General features: G+C 38.4%; 1 long non-coding RNA gene across 1 annotated transcript in view; it reads right to left on the bottom strand.

Annotated features, from left to right (window-relative positions):
* Positions 1-8,680, bottom strand: part of LOC145716988 (uncharacterized) — a 156,530-nt gene that overhangs the window by 147,194 nt on the left and 656 nt on the right. The gene's annotated exons all lie outside the window — the stretch shown is intronic.

Here is an 8,680-nt window from a genome sequence, read left to right on the forward strand (position 1 = left end):
ATGAGAGGGGGGAGGGTCAGAGGGAGAAGCAGACTCCCTGCAGAGCAGGGAGCCTGATGCGGGACTCGATCCCGGGACTCCAGGATCATGACCTGAGCCGAAGGCAGTCGCTTAACCAACTGAGCCACCCAGGCACCCGCCATACCGATTTTATACCCCATCTAAAACCACAGGTTGACACCACTATTGTTATATTAGAGGTAGTTGTATCAAAAGTACCTTGAGAATTTTAATAAAGGCAATATTCTATTTGCTTGCAAATATACAAGTGTAATGGTACCCATCAGAGAGAAGAGTGTTCTAAATGATTTGTAAGGGAGACTCTTTACAAGGTGTTCACTTGATGTATTAATGGCCTATTAAGTCTTTTTTAAATGAATCTTTATAGAACCCACTCAGCCAATATTAGTTATAATAACTGGAGTTTGCAATGCTTAAAATTAAAATGAAGGTGTAGAGATAAAGAACTTCCTTTATCCATGCCCATCATGAAGTATTCCCTTGTGAAGAAGTGAAAACATCCATATTTGGGGAATAAGGAAGAGCCTGTGCTTTCAATATATAAAATGAATTGTACCAAGCAAATCTTATTATAGCCTCTTACTCTAAGATGAAATTTTAAATGTCAGCAAGGGAATATTTTAGAGAATTATGATCTATCCATTTAATAGAATATTATGTAGATACTTAATGATCCATGTTTAACAACAAGGAGTTTGTCATTACAAATTTAAAATTTTAAATATGAGGCTATTCAGCATTTAGCTAGGAAGTACATAGTAAATGCTCTACCATTAGGATTGTAATTCTTCCACATTCATTCGTGATATATCCAAAGAATAAAAAATCAAAAGAGGAAAAGAAAATTATGTAAGTTTAATAATAGAAACTGAATTTTGTGCAAAAAAACCCCATTATATAGCTACTTAAAATAGTCAAGAGTGCTTGAAAATAATTAATATTTTATGGGAAAAGGCAGAATATAGTTAGTATACAGTATGATCCCACTTTTTTAAAAATATGCATACTTTATACTGATAAATACACCATATTTAATAGTTCTCTCACTCTGAGACTGAGTGGTTTTTAAAACTATTTTTGTACTTTTCTGTATCTTCTGATCTATCTACAATGAATGTGCACCATGTTTAAAATATTTGTTCTCGGGCGCCTGGGTGGCTCAGTTGGTTAAGCGACTGCCTTTGGCTCAGGTCATGATCCTGGGGTCCTGGGATCGAGCCCCGCATCGGGCTCCCTGCTCAGCAGGGAGTCTGCTTCTCCCTCTGACCCTCCCCCCTCTCGTGCTCTCTCTCCCATTCTCTCTCTCAAATGAATAAATAAAATCTTTAAAAAATAAATAAGTAAAATAAAATAAAATATTTGTTCTCAAAAGGGACATGTATTTTACTACAAATTAAGAAGCAAATACCTTGATGAATTTTTCAACTCCCATGGACCTTGTGAAACACATATTCCAGTCAAATTTCTAATAAAATTAATTTACAAATACTAAGCTCTATCTTTGAAATTGAGTGACTTTATTTTTTAAATAAAACCTAGATCTATACCATTAGGCACCAAAATAAGAAAAAATGGGCGCATTTCACACAGAAGACAGAAGACAAGCATAGCTCTTTTCCAACCACGCAAACCATATTCCGATCACCAAATTAAAACGGTTGTGAATGAATCCTCAAATGTGGGGAGCAAATAAATAAAAATGGCTTTTTGTTGAACGACTTTAAACCGTCCTTAAAGTTTCATTTCCAGAAATTCTACACACGTCCTTTAAAAACCAGAATTTCTCTGGCAGTTAGATACGCACACATATTCACTTGCCTTTCGTTGGAGAACCAACCAACGCTACAGCTCAGTACCTTGACAAGACCACCTGGAGAATGTGCCCCACCCAGGACCTCATTTGGAATTCCTCTGGTAATTCTAATTCCAATTCCAAATTCTGGCATGTATCCAAAATGAAAACCTACCTCAAACCTACCTTTTATGGAGCTATATCCCAGAGGCTACAAAAATGAAAATCAGGTCAACAGAAGAAAAAATACATTGAGGAGGTGAGGATTAATTGGAGGAAGAGATCAATATCTATGGTCAGCTGTGGTTTAGAATTATGATGATAACAGTCATGAGTGTTTGATGTTTAACCTTTATACATTATTTAATTCAAGAGCCTCTTCACATTCCCTTTCTCTACCACCCCCGCCTCGGCAAGCCCCTTAAAACTGTCAAAATAAGATTCAAACTTGACCAAAATAACTAGGTATTAGAGAGTTCTCAATTCAATTTGTGGATTAAAACAATTCCAGTTGAAAATTAATTTTTAAGATATATTATTTTAGCCAGAGGGGGGGGAAAAAGAACTTAGCCGAAAGCAACTCATTTAGTTTGGATAACAAATGGGAAAAAATCTCAGAATAACCAAAATAGATCCTATCACACGTACAAACACTATCAACAATAACTAAAATGTATTCTAGGACACATTAGCAATGTTAGTTCTATCCATATAGCATATTTTTAAATTTTCTGCTGCTAAATGGAAAGGTAACATGATCAAGTAGTCATTTAAAGCACACCAAATTAAAGAAAAGTGACTTTAGAGTAAAAACCATTCACAAAACAGGCATTTAACCAATTCTGGACAAAATAGAAACTATAACTTTAAAAAATATAAGATTTTTTAATGTTCAGAAACTTTGAATATTCAAATACTATCATTCCCTTTTTCTATTGTAATCCAAAATGACAAAGTAATTTCACATTCTCTTACTGTTAAGAAAATTAATAACTGCCGAGGTACTGATAGAAAACAACAAATATACATTTTTGTTTGCCCCAATCATTTGGAGTCTAAGCTATTCAAAATAATGCAATGTACATTGAAAATAATATGCCGGTTATTTTACCTACATAATATCGTTATATTTTAGGACACAACTTCAAACTTGGGGGCTAAGATTAAACTTCATTTCATTCCAAGTACTGGAATTACTGGAGGCTTCAGAATATACCTTTGTTTCTAAGAAACTGACAATTAATAGCCAACCAATCATATTACCTCATCACTCTATTAAATAAATGTTTTTCAACTGTGCCCTTGACTCACCACCCAAAATAACAACCTAGGTGCTCCCCCACACTGTCCCATTCTCCGCAGAGAGCAGCAATAAAGACACTTAATGAGCTTTATAAAGAACTTTTCGCAATTCAGCCAAGTTTAACAGACCTAATCCTCTTCTGCAACTCCCTTCTAAAGTTTTCTAACAAATCTCCACCAAGGATCAAGCCAGGAAGAACACTTTGGTGTCCTGAATTTAAAAGGCTCCTTTGATCTCCTACAGCACTTAGCAGCTGCTTTTCTGTACACTTAAAAGAAACATGAAACTCACCAGATTTGTTTGTTTGTTTTTCATCTGGGCAACCTTCAAACACCGGAACTATAATGATTCCAGCTATCTCCTCATTTCATTCTGCCAAAGCCGAGGTGCGACAGGTGCCGGGAGAGCAGCCCCCCGGCGCTGCGCCCGTGCGCCCGTCGAGGAGGACGGAGGGGGAGGGACCTCTCTCCTAGGGCGATGGCAGAGCCCAGGCTGTGGAGCCTGCCACAGGTTGCAGCTATTGGCTTTGGCAGCTGTGTCTTCTAGCTTTGCTTCCAGCCTGGTGGTGAGTTTGCAAATGATGGCTAACTCCCCTGCTCCAAAGGGCTGCCTTCCTAGAGTAAGCTCCAGTACTCCTGTATCAACGGCAGAGCTGAGTCCACGCAAGGAGGGAAAATTAAATTAATAGAGAATTCCTTCGTCTGGTCACACCGACTGCCACCTGGAGCAAAGGAAGTCATGTCTTCGTTTTCCTAACTCGGTGATAATTACCCCAGCCCTCACCTTACGCTGCCTGTGTAGGACATCGATTATTAATACGTGCATGAAGCATTTCCTGACCCAGGTCCTATTTATAGCAGAAATCGCCTTTGTTCGCAGCGCCTTGTGGGATCAGGAGGGAAAATACCACTTACCCTGTGCAGCTTTGCCTCTCCAAGCCTCATTACTTATACTAAATATGAACTACGATGCTTCATGATAGTGACAAAGTACAATAAAACAGTTGGTGGTTCCACTGTTGTTCGCTTCTCTCTTTTATGCATGAGCAAGGCACACCATTAAGACGAACCTGCTGAACCACCAGCATCCTGCTGGTGATGGGAAGGTGCTGCCTTCTGATGCAAGTCCCACCTGGGGAATGTGCACCATTCTCTCCAGAGATGCTGGGGATTTGCTCTGTTTTCCCACATGATGCAATGCTCCAGAAATAGAGACACAAATCACATCTGACCGATCCTTCACATTCCTGAAAATGTTTTGGAAAGTAAAATCCCCATTTCCTTTTTTTTTTGACCTTAGCTATGTTTTACTTCTCAATTTTACAATGAAATTTCTCAAAGGCAATACTGATCATCATACCATGTTTCTTAAACGCCTTTCTGAACTAGTCCTTAGACCTCTTCCTGAGTTCTTAAATCAAAATCTGAGCACATGATGTGATGAGCACTGGGTATTCTACGCAACTGATGAATTACTGAACACCACATCTGAAACTAATGATGTACTATATGTTGGCTAATTGAATTTAAATTTTGAAAAAGCAAAAAAAAAAAAAAATCTGAGCACGCTAATTTAATAGCCTTGGGGGCAGGGGAAGAGTGACAATGACAATAAATAAGTGAGCTAAATTAAAATATATGATGAAAACAAGCACTTGATAGGATATCATTTGATATGATACATTTGATATGGCTAAAAATCCTGGGGGCGCCTGGGTGGCTCAGTTGGTTGAGCGACTGCCTTCGGCTCAGGTCATGATCCTGGAGTCCCGGGATCGAGTCCCGCATCGGGCTCCCTGCCCGGCGGGGAGTCTGCTTCGCCCTCTGACCCTATCCCCTCTCATGTGCTCTTTCTCTCTCATTCTCTCTCTCTCAAATAAATAAAATCTTAAAAAATAAAATAAAAATAAAAATCCTGTAGTAATTAATGTCAACACTAGCCTGGAGGTGTTAGCAACAAGACCCTAAAGAGATCTTGAAGAGGCCCTCATTTCACCGAGCAGGTCCCCGAAGCTGCCAAAGGTTGCACAGCCTGCTTTATGCCCCCATAACAAGTTCACTGGAACATAAGGAACGAAGCCAAGTCTCCTACGTTCCAGAGCTGTGTTTCCATGACATCATGGTTGGTACTTGCTATGTCCTGTATTCATTTTCTATTGGTGCCTAACAGATTACCACACACTTAGTGGCTTAAAATAAAACATGTTTCTTAACTCAGAGTTTGCATGGGTCAGAAGTCCAGGCACTGTGTAGCTGGATCCTCTACTCGGGGTCTCACAAAGCTGCAATCAAGATGTCCCTCAGCCGGCATTCGCAGAATTCAGCCCCTCAGGGTTGTAGGACTGGAGTCCCTGGGTTTCTTCGCTGGCTGTCAGGTGGGAACACTCTCGGCTCCCAGAGGCCACCCTCAGTACCTTGCCACGTGGCCCTTTTACAACATGGCAGCTGACTCATTCTCTAGGCCAGCAGGAGAATCCCTCTCTGGTCTCCTAAAACAGTCTTAGGTCCTGTAACACAATCACAGGACTAACTATCCCATCCCCTTTGCTATACGCTATTGACTAAAAGCAAGACCCAAGTTTTGCCTACATTCAAGGGAATGGGATTACACACAGTCGGGGGTCACCTTAGAATCCTGCCTACCACAAGTATGATTTATGATTTAAGAAATAAAAGCACACACACGTACGTGCAACAGTCCTACACTGCCTAATAGCAAATGCGAAAAGACTGGTTGTATCAGTGATTTCTATTCACTAGCTACACCTTTGTCTTCGTCTATTTGGGTTACTCTAACAACATGCCCCAGACTGGGTGGCTTAAACAACAAACATTTATTTCTCACAGTTCTGGAAGCTGGGAAGTCCAAGATCAGGGTACCAGCAGATTAGCATCTGGTGAAGGCACTTTTCCTGTCTTTTGCACACAGCTTCTCTCATGGTGGAAGGAGAGAGCACTTGTGTCTCTTCCTCTTTGTAGAAGGGCATTTATTCCTTCACGAGGGCCGCACTCGCAGGATCTCCTCTAGCTCTAATTACCTCGCAAAGGCCCCACCTCCAAATACCATCACACTGGTGGTTAAGGCTTCAATCTATGAATTTGGGGAGGACACATTCTGTCCATACCAACCTTCTATTTTGGCTATTTTTCTGTTTCTTTCACTCTAGTAGCCTGAGGCTATGAGGCCTTTTTTATTAGTGTTGTTCATCTTATTTCTTTAGCACTCAGTCTGTGAAAACCTTGATCGTGTACTTTCTTAAGAACCACGCTATTTTACTTGAAACAGAAGGCAGCTAATAGGGCTGAGTCTTCTTTTGATGTCATACATTTGGAAGGTATCCAAATGATTTCACAAATAGAATTTAGCCAAGGAGGGGGAAGAAAAGAAGGCATCAGAGATTGGAAAAAATAAATGATCTCTTGACAACCAGGGGGGAGAATTTCACTATGTGGCATGAAATCCATCCATTGCTAGGACCTGGGCAAGTGCTGAATTTTTGGAAGGACTAGAAAAGCATTTTCTTAGCAGCATTTGTGATATAATTGAAGGGGGAAAAAAATAGAACTTGAGGTCTGGATTTAGGTCCTCTGTGACATTTGTCAAGTCACTGAGCCCTCTGACTCCTTCTTCCATATATATACATATGGGGATAACAATACCTTCTCAGGCTACTGATGAGAAGTAGGTGAGCAGATGAATGGGGAAATGGCATCTTAGCAATCACTTAGCATAAGGAAAATAAATTTTACTTCGGGATAAGATCAGAGTTTGGCTTTGGTAATGTTGACCACAGGCCAGGGTTGGTGCATTACTTGATTGAATCAACAGATTTATGGGATCTAGAAGTCATACATATGTTAGGCATTACTATCTAAAATTTAAAATTCATTGAAGTTGAGTATAAAAAGTCAAACAATGCATAAGGGAAGAAATAAAGATGTAATCCTGTGCTTGCTCCATTCCCACCTCCGAAAGGGTGCAATATTAAGTCTAGTGTGTGCTTTTCCCTTACACAATGTGTGTGCATGAATATATACACATAGATAGAAACATATATACATATATATGAGATTATTTACTTGTTTTAACAAAGATAGCATACTATATATATTATTCTGTAAATTGAAACTTGACAGATTATGGGCCATTCACAAGGCCCAAATTTATCCTTTTTTTCCTCCTAATTTCTGTGTGTGTGTATGTGTGTATTTTTATTTGAGGATTGTACATCTGCTTTTTAGTCTAGATGTTTTTTTCCTTGCTTTCCATCCAACATCTTTCCTTTACCTCCACCACATCACTACTCCTCCAGGGAACCCATGTTAAAATTGACAGTGTATCTCTCTAATCACATACACACACATACAATCAGTCACTTAAATGGGAGAGTTGTTATAAGAATTAGATCGTATTGCACACATTTCTTTGTTTGCTTAGTCAACAATATTTCATGGAAATCCTTCCGAGATGATTAATATAGCTCTATTTCATTTCTTTTAATAGATGCATAGCTTTCCATGCTGTGAGTTTGCCATAGTTTATTTAACTATTATGAACAACATGGGATAAATATTCTTGTATATATTTCCCTTTGGGGTTGACTTTTTATTTCCATGGAATACATTTCTATCAACGGAATCGCTAAGTCTGCAGATATCTATATTTTTTATTTTAATTTTAGGACGCATTGCCATGTCTCTTTCCAGAAGAAAATGTCACAGATCCTATCATCAATGGATGAATGTATGCTTCTATGTGTGTGTGTCACCCAAGGCAGGACTTTACATTTCCATGTTTGTTTGTTCAATTTTGTCAGCCTAATACTGGTGAATTGATATATCATGTCAACTTTTCTGTGTTTTTTGAGCACATAATTTTTCATTTTTCTACTGGCCTGTCTTTTTCAAGTTTTAAGTGTTCTGTGTATGATTATGCATATAATCCCTTTGTCTTCTGTATTACCAATACTTTTTCCAAATCCATCATTTATTTTTGACTCTGATTATCATATCAGATACCATAATTATTTTTAACTTTTAACAAATATAACTATATTTTTCTTTTATAGATCTGAGTTTTCAGTCTTGGTTGTGAATTTCTTTCCCTCTTCTATATATAATCTAGGATTTCTTGCAAATTTTTGTTTGTATATATATTTGCATTTCCATCTTTAATCATCATAGACAACTAGTTATAGATTTCTAAGTTTATTCCAATTACTAGGACAAATTCCTAAAATCATTTAAATATTCAGTATTGGACTGATTCCTTTTTCTTCTTTCTACGAGCCTGATAGAAATTAAGTCTGATGTCTTATCCTCATTTTCAATATTATCAAATATTTATTCCTAAAACTCCTTCACTGGATTTAGGTTAAGTGATAAAAGTGTAACTCAAAATTCTTTATCCTTCCATCACATCATGGAATACCTATACTAACTGCTTCCAGGAATTCAATGCATATCAGGATAATTTGTTGAGATATTAACATATGCTTTGTTTTTCCTGCAGCACGCCTTTGCTTAAACACAGGAGGTACCTCCCAGAAGTAGAAATGCTTTGAC

This window comes from Leptonychotes weddellii, chromosome 14 (genome assembly GCF_054177405.1).
Source record: "Leptonychotes weddellii isolate Sample4059 chromosome 14, ASM5417740v2, whole genome shotgun sequence".
NCBI classification, from domain to species: domain Eukaryota; kingdom Metazoa; phylum Chordata; class Mammalia; order Carnivora; family Phocidae; genus Leptonychotes; species Leptonychotes weddellii.